The sequence below is a fragment of the Corythoichthys intestinalis genome, chromosome 2 (assembly GCF_030265065.1).
Source record: "Corythoichthys intestinalis isolate RoL2023-P3 chromosome 2, ASM3026506v1, whole genome shotgun sequence".
Taxonomy (NCBI): domain Eukaryota; kingdom Metazoa; phylum Chordata; class Actinopteri; order Syngnathiformes; family Syngnathidae; genus Corythoichthys; species Corythoichthys intestinalis.
Genome location: NC_080396.1, coordinates 33420329 through 33433699, shown reverse-complemented (window position 1 = coordinate 33433699; position 13371 = coordinate 33420329). Strand labels below are relative to the sequence as shown.

The following is a 13371-nucleotide window of genomic DNA, read 5'->3' as shown; positions in this document are numbered from 1 at the left end:
AGTCTTTTATGTAAGTCAGCAGCTCCTATTGAGTAACCACAAAATGCAGCTACCGGTGGCTAATGTACAGGATTGTTCTATGGAACTTCCTGTCGTTGTCCAACACAATTCAGACAAATTAAAGTTTAATACTAATTACTTCTTACAGTCGCCATTACAGACAAATTAATATAAAAAATTCATGCTCTGCTGTTAACTCTCTTTAAAAGCCACTGATTCATTCTCAGTACTTAATGCTCCGCAGGCCTCCTCGAACAACGGCACGATATAAGAAAACCACTTATTTAGCTTGCACACAGCCAAAATAATGGTATTGCTAATAGTTTGCTTTGCTACACACAAGCCCTGGAGTGAGAAGGCAGGCAGTCAGCGAAGCACTATGATGCATTTAGAAAACCGCTGGCAGCCGCGAAACAAAAACAAACCAGGGAGAAAATGTTTTTTTTACCTGTCAGGGACAAAGTGTTTGGAAAATTCCTTCATTATTCCGTGTGGCAGCCATAGAAAACATTAAATTTTTTGTGTTGAGGTAGCTGTTGTTTAACTTCTTCGCTACAACTGATAGCGATAGACGTCCAATCTATTTTAACTAGAGGGCAGCAGGGATCATTCACAACCATCAGGGCCAACATTAACTCAATGTCTGCCAATAACAGTGATTGACATACAGTGGGGCAAATAAGTATTTAGTCAACCACTAATTGTGCAAGTTCTCCCACTTGAAAATATTAGAGAGGCCTATAATTGTCAACATGGTTAAACCTCAACCATGAGAGACAGAATGTGGAAAAAAACAACAACAGAAAATCACATTGTTTGATTTTTAAATGATTAATTTGCAAATCATGGTGGAAAATAAGTATTTGGTCAATACCAAAAGTTCATCTCAATACTTTGTTATGTACCCTTTGTTGGCAATAACGGAGGCCATACGTTTTCTGTAACCCTTCACAAGCTTTTCACACACTGTTGCTGGTATGTTGGCCCATTCCTCCATGCAGATCTCCTCTAGAGCAGTGATGTTTTGGGGCTGTCGTTGGGCAACACGGACTTTCAACTCCCTCCGCAGATTTTCTATGGGGTTGAGACCTGGAGACTGGCTAGGCCACTCCAGGACCTTGAAAAGCTTCTTACGAAGCCACTCCTTTGTTGCCCTGGCTGTGTGTTTAGGATCACTGTCATGCTGAAAGACCCAGCCACGTCTCATCTTCAATGCCCTTGCTGATGGAAGGAAATTTTTACTCAAAATCTTTCGATACATAGCCCCATTCATTCTTTCCTTTACACAGATCAGTCATCCTGGTCCCTTTGCAGAAAAACAGCCCCAAAGCATTATGTTTCCACCCTCATGCTTCACAGTGGGTATGGTGCAATTCAGTATTCATTTTCCTCCAAACAAGAGAACTTGTGTTTCTACCAAAAAGTTCTATTTTGGTTTCATCTGACCATAACACATTCTCCTATTCCTCTTCTGGATCATCCAAATGCTCTCTAGCGAACCGCAGACGGGCCTGGACGTGTACTTTCTTCAGCAGGGGGACACGTCTGGCAGTGCAGGATTTGAGTCCCTGGCGGCGCATTGTGTTACTGGTAGTAGCCTTTGTTACTGTGGTCCCAGCTCTCTGTAGGTCATTCCCTAGGTCCCCTCGTGTGGTTCTGGGATTTTTGCTCCCCGTTCTTGTTATCATTTTGACGCCACGGGGTGATTAGGGAGCTGAAAGTCCGTGCTGCCCAACGACAGCCCCAAAACATCACTGCTCTAGAGGATATCTGCATGGAGGAATGGGCAAAAATACCAGCAACAGTGTGTGAAAAGCTTGTGAAGAGTTATAGAAAACGTTTGGCCTCCGTTATTACCAACAAAGGGTAAATAACAAAGTATTGAGATCAACTTTTGGTATAGACCAAATACTTATTTTTCCACCATGATTTGCAAATAAATTCTTTAAAAATCAAACAATGGGATTTTCTCGTTTTTTTTTTTTCTTCCACATTCTGTCTCTCATGGTTGAGGTTTACCCATGTTGACAATTACAGGCCTCTCTAATATTTTCAAGTGGGAGAACATGAACAATTAGTGGTTGACTAAATACTTATTTCCCCCACTGTACAATCTGTTTTAACTCGGAGGGCTGGCAGCAATTGGGCTAACATGAACTCATTGGTTGCTTTTGTCACCTACAGATATCCAATCAATTTTGACTGCAAGTCAAAATGGGTTAGACCTCTAACCCAGTCCAGAGCACTGAAACATGACCATTCACTGTCAGCTCTTTCAGTTGAAATGTGAAGGAGAAGACGACAAATACTTTAATGCGGGAGGATGGATTTGAAAATGAGGATGTGCCAGAAGCCACTGATGATGAGGCGTCTTACTCAAAAACAATCGAGGACATGGCTGGCTCAGAGGTCACGAGGATGACGCATAACAGGCCGCCTCATGCTAAATGCTGCACTTACTGCTCCATGTCATGAGCGTGTTTGCTGTAATGCCAAGTTGGGGCATGGCAAAGATTGTTAAATATAGGCAAACCTAATTTAGAATACTTTGGTGAATCAGTAAACAGTATACGCAGTAAATAAACAAGTTATATTAACGAACTGCTGCATTTCGTGATCGGATTGATAATCAGTGATTAAACTTGCGTGTTTAAAGCACATACTTTAAACTTTCCACTCTCAAAAACTGAAACTCATCAACAAACTAATACTTCTGACCAGAGGAAAACAAATTTATGCATCAAGCAGTAAGCTTTCTTTAATGTTCTCGCATTCTGTGTAGGGCAGGCAGCATTTGACAAAGAAAGCCGGCTAATTAATTAAGCTGTGGGCAAGCAAAAGTCATTTTTGCAAAGAAGCGTTGGCCCCTACACATTGGCTGAAAAGCTTCAATTAAACATGCTGTTTAAACAAATATCCACAAGCTTAGAGGAGCACTCTCTTATGAATTATGCATTAACCGTAAAACGAATTAAATGGCAAATACTGAAATATGCAAAAGCTATTTGTAACCATGAGCATATAATCAAAATTAGGAGACTGATAGTCCCCTTGATTTATTTACTTTGAAAAGATTATTTTAGGGTGGCTTACAAAAGGAAATCTGTCTGAAGTGAGCTCACGACAAGAAAAGTGGGCCTATTGTATTTGATCGAACGCCTGCGGAAGCAGCCTCCCTTTTCCTCAAAGCCGAGACGTTCAAATAGAAAAAATCCATTTAGAAAAAGCAATAATACAATTTTCCTGTGTGCCACAAAAGGGTCAGTGGTCTGACATTAGAGCGGCATGTGTGACGACGGTCAAACAAAGTGGGGGCTGCAGATGTGGCGAGGCCTTTGGCTAAAGAAGAACGACGCCACCTCCCATTGGCACCATGCAAGCGGCATTGACAAAAGAGAACGTACGGATGAAATGAGTGCTGGGGAGAGTTAGTAGGGGGTGATGTGTGTCAAACTAATGTGCCTCCAGGATGCATTATATAAGGCTATTAAATAGTCAGTGTCTAAAACAGCGCGGAGAGGATATAACCTTTGTTTGTGACAGCCGAATATCCATTTTTCATGTCACCAAGAGAAGCCCGCAGCTTCCTTTCTTGGAGCTCACTCAGAAAAAATGAAAATAACATACTATTAAACCTGGTGAAAGGACGATAGCAAATTTTTGAATGATATTGGAAATGTAGAAATAATAAAAAACGTATCGCTAATAAAAATATGAATTGGAATTTTTGTTTGTTTGTTTTGGAAGCAACACCTATCATGATGTAATGGCTCATTTACTATTCACTCTTTCAGTTCCCACTTGGTCAATGTGTGAAAGGACCCCGTTATTTTCTGGAAACGGGTCTACTTTGGCTCAGGATGAATATGATTACGGATGGGAATTTATACTGTAGCTCCCAATCTTTAAATAAAACTTTATTTTATCATGCAGTAGCACCTTGAAATATCAGTTCAATTCATTTTATGTTAATTAAAAGCATTCACTGACATATTCAAAAGTTAATTAATCTCACAATCAATCAATCAATCAATTTCAAATCAATTAGCTGAAGGACAGCTAGTTTCTTGAACACTCTTAATCGCGTTACTCGTATCTCAAGACACCAATTGTTTTTTTTTTTTGTTTTGTTTTGTTTTTTTTTTGTTTTTTTTTTACCTTTAAAGCTTTCATGCACAAATCACAATTTAATTTTTGTTAAAAACCCTTACAACCCTTACGTCCAATCCATTTTGACTGGGAGGGGCGAATAAATGTTTCTTCATTCGTCCCTCCCAGGAGATGAGCGTTCACAACCATGTTTTCGCGGTTTAAATGAATTGGATGTCTGTTGCCATCAATGGCATGCATGCAATGAGTTAATTATTATGGGGATAAAAAAATATTTAGAGTATTATTTGGGGCTGTAACCAGCGTGCAATTTTTTTTTCATTTTAATTTCATTATTTATTTTTGTATTAATATTATTATCATTATTATATAAAAATACAATAAGGATGACTATACAATATTTATGTATATAGTAACAATAGCTTACTTTTAAAGTTTTTTAAAAATGACCAAAACGAGTCACTTGCTCCTTTAAAGTGCATGTGACATGAAAAAAAAAACCTTCAATAGCATTATTATTGGAATTAAAAACATATTTTGAGATGTTTTGACTATATACAACAATTTGGCAAAGCACAGATGAGAGAAATGCATCTTTAAATATGCAATTTAACTCCTCCTGTCATTATAACACTCTGGCACCTCCATCTTGGTGATGACGTCAAAGAATGAGCGATTTCAGTGGATTTAGCATTGAGCCCAATGGAAAAGGAAGCGTTTATCAGCGATTCTGGTTCAAGTGTGGATTTTTCAAACGATATTGTCGATCCAGAAGAAGTATTTCACATACAGCTGTATATGTTTGAGTTGTATTTGGAGGAGGAGGAAGATTCAAAACGAGAAAAAGGCAACAAAGACAACAAACACGAGGTTGATGACGAGAGCAGACTGCAAAATGTCATTGTTTTTATCCCTCTACTCCAATATTTTTACAGGATATTTTTTATATCTAAGTATTTTTCCCTCGATTGCTAAATAAATTGTGTGGTCATAACAAATAACAGTCTTGTGCTAAATGGAATATGAAATATTAAAAATGTATTCATTAAGTACGACAAGGCTAAATTACTGCATAATGGTCAAAACTGCCAACTTCTAAATCCTCCCGAATGGTATTTTATACTACCAGAGTTAATCCGGCTCTTGTCATTTCTCTGCAGGGACTCGGACACAGAGGAAAGAACGTAAACAAAAGAAAAGGGTGAGGCTACATGCTAACCCGAACCGAGTGGCTCTTCCAAGTCTCTTCCTCGCCTTTCGAACACAAATCACTCACTGTCTAAAGGGTTAAAGGTCATGACAGTCCATTTTTGAATAGCTGTCCACTGTAGTGATCACTGTCAGGGTTCAAAATGTTGTGTGTGTCATGAAATTAATTGCTCAATCAGTGTCAGTACTGTGCTGTTATTGGCCCATCTGAGTTTTGAAAATTGTAGATGGTGCCACAAATAATCAATCAAATATATCAATAGATGTACTGATAAATAATTCCTTGTTTGACTTAAAATGATCAAAATCTTTGGAATTTCAGACTCTTGACAAGCATCATTTCTCTTTAGACATACATATTAATAAAAGCCTTTCTTGAATTATTCCCTGAAGGAACACAATGACGACAGAAGGAACGCAATAGATTTGCTTGATTTCCATTTTCCCTAGTGATCAAAAGTGTTGACCAACAGTTGATTGTGTTCAACCTTAGAGGTGTCAATATATGACGTAATGTTCTTATTTGTTGCTGTGAAAGTGTCACCGATTGAGTCAAAGGTAATTAAAGCTTTCAACAATATCAGGCCCCAGAGCAGAGTGAATAGAGGGCAAAATACTGCAGTGTAAGAGGTATCACTCTGAGTAAAAGATTTATGACTTTTATCTGAATAAATGATATAGGTACTTACAAGTGAGTTATTTCTGCTTGTACGCCGCCGTGTTCTTTTGCTTCTGCATATTTCAACTCGTTAAATGCAAACAGTAAGCTCACAGGAAGAAAATATCGACACGGTTATGACAATAGACAACCTTTCAGGTGAGCATAGTGTGATGCGGCGAAGCTGACATATGGTGGGTTGGAGGTCACGGTTGTGCGAGGCCACCTCAGGCGACTCCAGTTATTCTTTGTCCCTCCACATAATGCCTCCGCTCACATTCAGCATCTTGTGTGAGTAATTTCTTTTCAATTATAGACGAGCGTATTACGCTGTGCATTGAAGCTCTTATTTGACTATTCTAATCTAGTCATACCAATGGGAGAAGCTCCAGGCCTATCACATCATCCCTGACATTTTACACAATCCATTATTTTCATAAAAAAAGGTGTTTAGAATGCAAGACTTGCAAGCGAGGATTTTATAAGGGCCATTGCATTTATGGCACTTTCTTGAGGCTACAAGACAAATGACAGGATTTGATACCAATTTACTAGACCAGTGTTTTTTAACCTTGTTGGAGGTACTGAACCCGCAAGTTGAAGAACATGCAACCACCAATAACTTTGAGAGAGAAAAAAAAAAAATCAACACACATTTTGTTAAAATGAACTTGGGCTACAGCTGACTACTGTAATTAGTTCAATAGTCATTTAGTTGTCAATTATTTTAAGTTGATTGATAAATTTGACTTTTTTTTTTTTTAAAGGTGCAGTCTTATTATTATTATTTTTTTTTCAAAAGCAAGACATTATTTCAAACTGACACACTAGATGTACAGTAATTTATTACACTGTCCAACAAAAAAATTGATGCATTAATGCAAACACTAGTTTGTAGGTAATTTGGGGGTGCTGAATCCAAATCTGCTTTTAGTTTTTGCCAGTAAGCTTTGTTGTTGTTTATTTTTTCATTTGTAAATCTAGGCTTACTGTATTTTACCTCGAACGATCCAGCCTTCCCACTCAAAATGGATTGTGCGTCTATTGGCAGCCAATGAGTAAATGTTGGTCGTGTCAATGGCAGTAAAAATTATGACTCAATACCAGCCTTTACATTTGAAATGGATTTGATGTCTATAACTATAATTTCAGTGAATGAGTTACAAGAAACAAAATAATCCAGAGGTATAAGAAAATTTCAAAAATATATGGCGGAAAACATAGACAAGACTGAAAAAGCAGTTTCTGCTCTTGCACTCCTCTTTAAAAGAAACTGCTGTATTTTAAGCCAAAAGAACTGTTGTGTTTGATAGAACAATATGCCTGTATGCTGCCATAGCAGTTTCATGGCGCATTAAGCCCCTCAACTGTTTTTGATTTGTCCGTTTTACCCTGGAAACCCCAGTTTACAGACATCGCGCAAGTGATTTTGTTTCAACCCAGCCATAAAAAGAAGTTAAGTAATTATATTTATTGTTCAAAATGTCTGTCATCTTTAGCTTAGAATCATTTATTGATGTCTAATATTTTGTTAAAAAAAAAACAACTTTAAAAAATTATTCACATATTTTAAACTTTTAAACAAATTATGTCACAATGAAAAAAAATGGTGTCTGTAAATAAGTCACGGATATCTAACTCATAACTAACGCTTACCTAATTGCATTTTTTTTTTGTTAGTGTCGCATTTTCCCTGATGTGTTAGATGATAATGTATCCAAACAAATTAAAAAAAAAAAAAAAAAAAAAAAACAATCTCGACCACTCCTTGATGTCTGCGATTTCTGCATCGCGACCCTTGTTATATTACCATGTTTCACCCATAAAATCCCCCAAAAATCTGGCTGTGGCCATTCACAGCTGTGTCTTGACACATGCTTGATACACGCTACATGGGTTTTTTAGATCGAAACAAGGTAAGTACGCGATAATATCTCGTTATAATCATGGCGTCTTTAATTATGTTTTCTCATGCTCTCAACTAGGCATGTGCCGGTATGAGATTTTGACGGTACGATAACCGTGAGCAAAAATACCACGGTTTCACGGTATCACGGTATTGCAATTATAGCTCCCAAAAATTTTGAGATGTATGGGTTAAAAAAAAAACAAATTTTTTCCATTGAACAGTATTTTTTTTTCAGACCATCGTTGCAAATTGGAACATGAATATATTGTTAAAATAAATAAATTATCAATAAAAAAAATTTGAAATAAAATTAAAATAAATATAACTTATAGAGTAGACTATACTCACAGCCACAGCTCAAGTTGCACAAGATTACAGCAAGAACAAAATAATTTCTATAAAGTAAAAACACTTCTGAATAAAATTTTTAAAAATTTATACTGCATGACTTTTTTTTGAGGGTGGAAAAGCTTAAGTGAAGTTTTGCCATTTTCAGCCACTGTGTCAACTCTAGTCTACATGATGTCATGCCTTTGTGTTAAAAAGAACATAAGGAATTCATAAGTTAGGTAAAAATGTATAAGTTAGTTAAAATGTCAATATTGTTGTGGAAAGGTTTCATCTAAAAAAAAAAACAAAAAAAACAAAAAAAACATTGGGAGTGAGACCTCACATTGATCCAGCGAACGTGGATTTATGCTTAGGGCAAGATCATTGTTCGCAATTAGCGATCTTTGATGCTATCAATTTTCCCCCTTCATTCAAGCGAATCAAGCTTGTTTTCTCACTCTGCGGCTGTAACACTCAACGAAGTTGCTCTCCCAGCTGAGCCTAGGCTAACATTCATCTTTGTAAGCTTTTACTTTGTTTGTATATTGAATTTGAAAGGAAAATGTGTGTTTTGTTTTTGGCGAACTTTTTCCATGGTGCTAATCTGTGGAAGCTACTCACATGGAAAAATCTAATTGTACAACATTTTAAATGTATTCATTTTGTAGATTAAATTTACCACGATTTGAGAGCTCAATAAATTGAAGAACAGTACGCCTCATGTTTGGAGTAATTGTTTTTGGGTTAGCTGGCTGTGTAGCCGATAGCATCACTCTCACACACAGCAACAAACGGGAGGGGGTGAGCGCTGCTGCGCCAAGCCGCTTCTGGCTGCATTTTTGACACAAGAAAAATAGTGAATACCGTCCTACGGTCTGACGGAAAATTTTAGTGGTTTTGAAACCGCGACGTTTTCACACCACGGTAAACCGTGAAACCGGTAACCGGTACATGCCTACTCTCAACTCCAGTTTGGGTTTTGCTGTTTAAAATTTGTATAATTACTATATATATATATTTTTTTTTAAATGCCCTCCTGATCAAATTTTTCTTCCCCCAGAAAACTGAGATTTTAAGCTTTCCAATTATGTATCACACATGCATATCGGACAATTTTGAAATTTGGCCAAATTGGAGGTCTCAGAGCGGAACTTCAAGCGGGGCCGGATCTATGGGGGGGCCGGGGTGGGCACGGCCCACCCAGACGTGAGTCGTGCCCACCCAATCAAAATGTCGGTGTTCTGTTATGCATAAAAGATTGATGGGTTTTGTGATTGAATACCTGAGTTTTATTGCTTTTACGTCTTATTAGCATCATCTAGTGGACGCCTTAATTTACTGCATCCCATGTGCACTTTATTTGAAAGAAACTGTCACACGGATGTTCAGTAGTTGTTCAGTAGGGAATCACACGAAGACGGCCGCAGTCAGTTCGCACTGTCTCTGTGACCACTTTGCCTTGAATTTGAAGTTGCATCGCCGGTATGTAGTTTAAATGTGTTTAAAAACGTAAATATGTGAATTGTGTGTACTTCAGTGCAAAAAAAAGTGTGACAGATTCACTTAGTATGAAACTTGTGATATGTTAATTACCCACGAGTTAGAGGATCGGCAAAATGGCGTCTCGGGCGCTCGGCTAATTGTTTATTCATATTTTCATATGCAGTTTGCTACAGATAGGGCAGTATATATGCGATTTCATATATTGTGCATAATTTGATTGTGTTGTTTTGTCTGTTTTCTTTAGTTTCACCCTTTTGAGTGTTAATAAACCTGCTTAGACATAGCCACGTCTGTAGAGTCGTTGATCCGAGAAAGGTGTTCATAGCCACGACTATCGTGACGGAACAGTCTCTATTTAGCGTCGCACTGGATATAGAGAACGCACGGAGAGTTGGTCTCACCTACTTTTTTATTGCAGGATTAACGGTTACTGTTGGCCGCAACCACACCGAACAAGTAATCACCAAAACAAGCTGTTTTTCCAACCTCATTTGTTATCCCCGCGCTTCCTCTCTCTCCTCCTGACACATTCTCGCAGTCGGACATCCGGGGATTAATGACGTCACCAACCACAACAAAGCGTCGCCATATTGAAATGGGGGCAAAACACGAGTCACAAGCAGTTGCTCTGTCCTTTATTGTAGTACAAACGCGTTGAACTTTTGTCTTATTTGCGGTCTTTTTTTTCATCGGAATGACTGAAAGTTGCCGTGTTGAGGTTTGTAACACAAGGAAGAGTTCGGAGCCACATTTGAAGTTCTTTATTCTTCCTCGTGAGAAAAAAAGGACAAGCAAATGGCTGAAAGCAATTAATTAAGGAACAGTAAAAGAAGACGGTTCCGTGGACCATTCTCGCCAGTGGGAACCTAAATCCAGGCACATTTACTGTACGTTTGCAGCTGACATTTTATTAGTGGTGAGTAAACTTTAATCGATTTTTCTTGCCCCAATTAGCTGCTAGGATTCAATAGACTAAGCATTTTTATTATTACCGTAACTGACAACTTGCAAAGCGTTATTTTTCTTTTGCCATGAACTGCTCTGATCGGTCAATCGGTATATTATTGGACTGGTGGGAATTGGTTATTTTGCTGTGACGTGTTCACAGCTAAATAACGCTTGGAGGCAAATTACCGGTTACGGCAGAAATGATCACTCCGTATATACTACCAGTTTTCTTAGTTCCTCACAGTACATATTCCACGTAATTGGTAAAGGTCAACTTACTGGGTGACTTTATGAGGTAGTTGTAGATGTTACCGAACACCACTGCAGGCAATTCCTTTGGATTGTTTATCCAGCTATCAGCTGCGACTTTGTATGGGCAGATTTGCAGGCCAATACACGTTAATTTTAAGTTGTATCATCTCCTCGCGTCTGTCGGCAGTGACTTGTGATAATAAGTCATGTTTAAGACATTTTTAATGAAAAAAAGACGCAAAACACAGCTGAAATATATTAATTTCAGACGTTTGTCTACGGATGTTTACCTGTGTATGCCCCCATCTCAAAATGGCGACACGTTGCTATGCGAGATGACGTCATCGTGACATCACGCCGACAGCAAGAATAAGTAGATAGATGAATGGAAAAAAAACAACAAACAAACAAAAAACAAACCCCCCCAAAATTAATGCAGCCTCAACGGGACACAAGCCAGTGTCCTACTTGCGCCGGTCCAAGCCTGGAGAAATGCAGAGGGTAAGAAAAAGCCTGCATTGGGGGTGCCCCCTCAAGTTTTCTTAGTACCCACTCTGGTGGGTAAACCTAGATCCGGGCCTGACTTCAAGTCACCTGAATATATATATATATATATATATATATATATATATATATATATATATATATATACAGTGATACCTCAGCTCACGAACATAATTGGTTCCCAGAAAGTGTGCGTGAGGCGAAAAGTTCGTCTTCCGAACATTTATTTCCCATAAGAAACCATTAAAATGAGAATAATCCGTTCCCAGGTCCCCATAAAACATAATTTTCTACTAAATAAGCCTTAAAACTACACAAAAATATACCTTATTTTATGTATAATAAGTGTGCTATTGTATTATAATTAAAGAAATAAACTGTACTGTATAATAAAGTTGTTTTATTTACCTTTGCGATGGTATGGGAGTGGGAGGAGTGGGAGGAGGAGGGAGGGAGTTACTGTTTGGAAGGAGAGTGTTACCGGCAAAGTGCGCAGTTAGCGTAGACTCCACTGCTGTGCCCCCCGCATGCTTTTGGTTGTTAATAAAAGCGCCCACAAAAAGCCATCCGACACCTCTGGGTGTTTGTATGCAAGCCGCCATCGGGCGCACCGAAGACAACCGACGACAACGAGCCAACGTGACTCGCCGGTCCACTTCTCACGACGGTGGAAGGCTGAAAGCACCGCCAATTACCAGTCGAGGGCGAATTGGTAACACGAGTCACCTTCCATAAGGACTGTATGTAACTCTTTTTCGGTCCCATAATAGCAAAAGTACACTCAATATGGTCCAAAATGTCTATCAAACACAAACCACGTCCGCACTCAACGAAAGGGAGGGGACGAACTGGGACGCCGTGAGCGTGCGTCAGCTTCTCGTGGCGCTGTCCGACCGCGTGGCTTGGTTCGTCCGCCGAAAACTAGTTCGCCAGCAGAGACTATATGCTCGCGAATTTAATGTTCTTGAGGCGAAAAGTTCGTGAGCTTAAGCGTTCGTGAGCCGAGGTATCACTGTATATATATATATCATAATAATGAAATCCTAGTTTCCTACATTGATCTGAACATATCAGATTTTGACCACTTAACTAGTAATTTGGACACTCCTGCTTTAACTTAAACAAGTTCTATAAAATATTGAATATGTCATCATATTAAGTAGGTTTTAATTACTTTGACAATAGATCAGTTGTTGATCGATAAATAGTTGCTGTTCTAAAATGAACCATTTACTGTAGATAGAAATTAGGGCTGAACGATATTGGACAAAAATTACATTGCAACTTTTTGGGGGTTTGCGATATATCGCGATAAATTTATTGCAATATTAAAACCAGAAGACATTTCACCAGATGACTTGAGTAGCTCTGTTTGGGTATACCTTGGTTGACTCACCATGTTTTTGTATTAGTGTATTGCATTCAGGATTTTATTAGATTGTTTTCTCCTGAGTTTCAACCTTGTTTTTCTCATTCATCCTTGTATTTTTATTTTTTTCTTTATTTTATATTATTTAAGCAATTTCATATTCTTCATTATAAAAATGTTATTTTAATTTCTGTATTTTTAATTGTTGCATTATAGATTTAAGGTGCTTCAATTTAATTGTATTTATGTATTCATTCATTATTTATTTAAAAACTAACGGTGCAAAAAATTGCAAAACTGTGATACGTGATTGTATTCATATAATACCATTTAATCCAGGTTAAATGGGTTTATCTTTGAATGATGAAGATTCCTGTGTATTAAAAGGATATAGGAAGCCATGTTTCTGCACACCTGCTGCTTTTATGAAGCAAACCAGAAGTTTGTGTAAAAAAAATAAAATGCACATCCTGCGATAGGACTATTGTGCATGCACACATCATGATGGCGATATTCAATCGATATATTGTGCAGGCCTAACAGAAATACTAGCAACAACAGCAAAAAACATGAATTTAA

The 13371-nt window shown here is 38.0% G+C and overlaps 1 protein-coding gene across 2 annotated transcripts in view; it reads right to left on the bottom strand.

Moving 5' to 3' along the window:
• Positions 1-13371, bottom strand: part of LOC130912301 (chemokine-like protein TAFA-1) — an 87403-nt gene that overhangs the window by 59940 nt on the left and 14092 nt on the right. The gene's annotated exons all lie outside the window — the stretch shown is intronic.